General features: G+C 36.5%; 1 long non-coding RNA gene across 1 annotated transcript; it reads left to right on the forward strand.

Moving 5' to 3' along the window:
* Window positions 1-1,311: 1,311 nt before the first annotated feature.
* On the forward strand, window positions 1,312-3,204 carry LOC111554468. Its single transcript, XR_002735257.1, has 2 exons — window positions 1,312-1,498; window positions 1,894-3,204. It is a non-coding gene; the product is annotated as an uncharacterized LOC111554468 (long non-coding RNA).
* The last annotated feature ends 412 nt before the right edge of the window (window positions 3,205-3,616 follow it).

Genomic DNA, 3,616 nt, shown 5'->3' on the forward strand with positions numbered 1-3,616 from the left:
TTGAGGAGAGGAAGATATTCCAATGGTAAAAGTGAGAGGTTTTGTAAACTTTAATCAGGACAGTGGCTATGGAGAAGAAGAGGAGGAGGGAAAAGAAACTTTGTAGGAATCAAATAAATCAAATTAAAGTAGGCTGGATATGGGAAAGTGGGAGTGAAGGACTGGTATGAAGAAGAAAATAAACAAAGATCAGGCAATGTTTATCAAAATACTCTCCTAGTGCAAGGTCCAAGGGAGACACTCAACAAATATTCCTTGAAGTTTGTGATTCCAGGGTTTGGAGTATAAGTGACTGGTGATGTTATTTCCTGGGATAAGGGGAAAATATCAGGCATTGTGAGGAAGACAACAGGGTCAGCCATCGGCATGTTGGATTTGTGGGTAGAGATGGCTAATTGGCATTGGATATACAAATCAAGTGAGAGATCTGGGAGAGAGATGAAATGGTCAGTGTTTAACATATAGATGAAACCCCCAAAATAAGTGAGATCTTCCAAGAAGAATGTATAGATGACAACAGAACTAGACAGCAAACATCTCCCAAGGATTTGCTCTTGTCTTTGTTCTCTTCCATACATTCTTCTTGCAAAAGAGCCTAGCACAGGCCTGGCAGAGAGCGTATATTCAATAAACTTGTGTTGAGTAATGGAATTAATAAGTTTAAGGAGAATGTAGTTTGCATTTCATCAGACAAGTACGCAGAGATAGGACCTTATTTATGTTGAGCATCAATTATCTGCCAGGTACTCACTTTACTTGTGGTTTCTCCTTTAAGAGAATAAAATAATGTCACCCAAAGCTTTACAAAACTTTAAAGTCCAGGTTTATAGTGACCTCAGCTTTTGCAACGTCCGCAACTCTCATGCCTTCCTTTGGACTCTTCCCTGCCCTCAACGTTTTTGTGTTTAATCACCAAATAAGAAGTCAGAGCAAAATGAAACTCCTTTGAACTTGGGACACTCTTCACATTCTCTTCCGTAAAGAGAACTCCCATATAACCAGAAACCTTGTGGTTTGTCTGGAACTTTTGCAATTGTTCCTTTAGTTTATTAATTCATCATTTTCTAAGAGCTGGCACTGTGCAACATGTGGAAAGAAGACAAGGCTCAGCCAGCGAGAAGCTCAAAATATAGTTCAAATGTGTGTGTGCCCACATTTTGGGAACCTAAAATCAACTGATAGAAAACTAAGGTTTCCTTGGATAGAGCCTGCATAAAATTTCTGCACTTATGTATAGACCTGCATCACAATTGCGATGTAATCTGCAAGTAAACACTGTGTTCTGTGGACACACTCAGAAGAGTGGGCCTAATTCTGTCTTAGAAGCACAGGTAAGAGTGGAAGATCATGGAAGTCTCCACAGAAGAAAAGATATGGAAACAGAGCCTTGAAGGCTAAATAGGTTTGTTCCTTTGCTTCTTTGTTTTTCCAGGTAGAAGGGGCCACATAAGCAAAGATGAAGAAACATAAAAGAGCTTCAGTGTGGACTGTTTGAAAGGTGGGAGATGAAGCTGGGGCAGAATACCAGAAGGATTTAAATGATTGTGGCATGATTGGGTTTGTGTTTTGGGAAGACTGTTCTGGCTGCTAGTGCAGACATTGGAATCAAACATGGAAATATGCCTGAACAGGGAGCTTTAGGCCCAGGTGTGTTCTCTTTATCCTCTTCTGCCTCCAAAGACCTGAGAAGGGCTGGATCTTGAAGACTGACATGTGTAAATGCATTGAACTGTTAGAAACTTTTCCCAGGAAATCTATTACAAAGTTCACCATGTTTATTACATTTTAAACAACTTTTTAATATATGAGCCTGTCATTTGTAACAACCTGTGAAATTAAACTTTTTTCTTTTTCTTTCTTCTTATGCTTTGTTTTCTTTTCTCTTGATGTTAGAATGAGAAAGAGCACTTGATGAAGAGTCTCGAAGTCTGTGTTTCAGTCCAAAACCTGCCAATAATGCTGGAAAACCTTAGAAGGTCAACAAACCCTCCTGAGGTTAAAATTCTTCACCCCTCAAAAAGACGGACATTCTGAGCCTCCTGCCCCATAAGATTGTTGTGAGTTTCAGACAGGAATGGCTTTTAGGTGAATGCAGCCTAAAAGCCACCATGAGCCAGAGCAAAGGAAGGAAGTTCCCAATTTTCTATAGATATTTCATATCAGACATCATGTAGTTTCAGTATACTTAGTTTCCTTTGATATTATCCATAGCCTTGGCCCTCAAATATTTCACATTCTTAGATTAATTTAATAATAACCTGGTGCTGCTGCATATGTGCCCTACCATATCCACAGCCAACTATCAAGACAATAACTTTCTCACCTGAGAACTAAAGACTTACATGGCTATAGCTCCATATTATAATTTACTTAAATTATAAATTATATAGTATCAGACCATCATCTGAACCATTTTAGATCTAAGAGATTTGCCATGTCCTCATACACTGTCTATTATAATCTGATTCTTCTTTCAGTCCACAAATATTTATTAAGCAAACACTCTGCAAGGTTCCAGCTACAGAGACACTTGGAAGTAGCTAGAAACTAGGAAATCAAGAAGGAGTACGTCTTATACAACATGAATTCTAGGAGGATTTTGTGGGAAAAAAAATTTTAAGCAAGATATGTTTTCAGAGTTTCATACTTAATTATTAAAAATTACAATGATTTTCAAAATGTATCTTTGGCAGTGGAGATTATGTTTTGTCTGGTAAACCACCAGCTTTTTCCTTTAACCAACAGTTCATCTAAAACATTTTGCCAAATCCAGAAGATACAAGAATTTACAGTGAAGTTTGGAGGGTAGGGAACCCAAAATCAACTGATTGAAAACTAAAGTTTCCTTGGATAGAGCCTGCATAAAATCTCTGCACTTATGTATAGACCTGCTCAGAGCAATATCTGTGGAACTGACTTCAAAAGCTCCAAGTGCCAGAAATAACAACTGCCCTAGATCAAGTCCAGGAACAGATATTGGGACTAGAAAGAGGGATTTTCTAAAGATCTGAGTTTCATTTTTATCTATAATATTGTTGACAAATGGAAATGCTACTATGTGAAACTCTGGCACTTTTTTGGCTATAAAAAAGCCATGTGTACAGTATGAGCTATCATGCTTTATCAAGTCTAAAGAACAGAGAAAGCCATGTGGGTATCTTATAATGGTTAATACCCTCTTAATAAAGTACATTTGTGCATTGATAAGGACTATTTAAAATTTCTAATTAATTATTAAGATTATTTGAATTTCATTTCTCTGTTAAACTAATATCACTGTTCCTGAATAGCATGCTTGTGTTTGGGTTCTCATCTTGAGAAAAGTTTGAATTGCCTTAATATTTTGCTAGTCACATAAAGAATTCAAGTACCATGTTTTCAAATTAACCTTGCTTTTGCTTGAAGTCTTTCCTCTAAAACATACATATTCAGCTAAGTAATCTATATTTAGGTATTTAATCTAAATCTATATTTTATTTCAAGCAAATACAGAAAGCATCTTTTAGAAAAGTTATCATGTGCCATTCCACAACATAAAATTAATTTTTTTCTTTGATAAATCTGATTTTACATATAATGGTTCACTCAAAAAATCAACAAGAAAAATAAAAGATGG

The sequence above is a fragment of the Piliocolobus tephrosceles genome, chromosome 15 (genome assembly GCF_002776525.5).
Source record: "Piliocolobus tephrosceles isolate RC106 chromosome 15, ASM277652v3, whole genome shotgun sequence".
Taxonomy (NCBI): Eukaryota; Metazoa; Chordata; class Mammalia; order Primates; family Cercopithecidae; genus Piliocolobus; species Piliocolobus tephrosceles.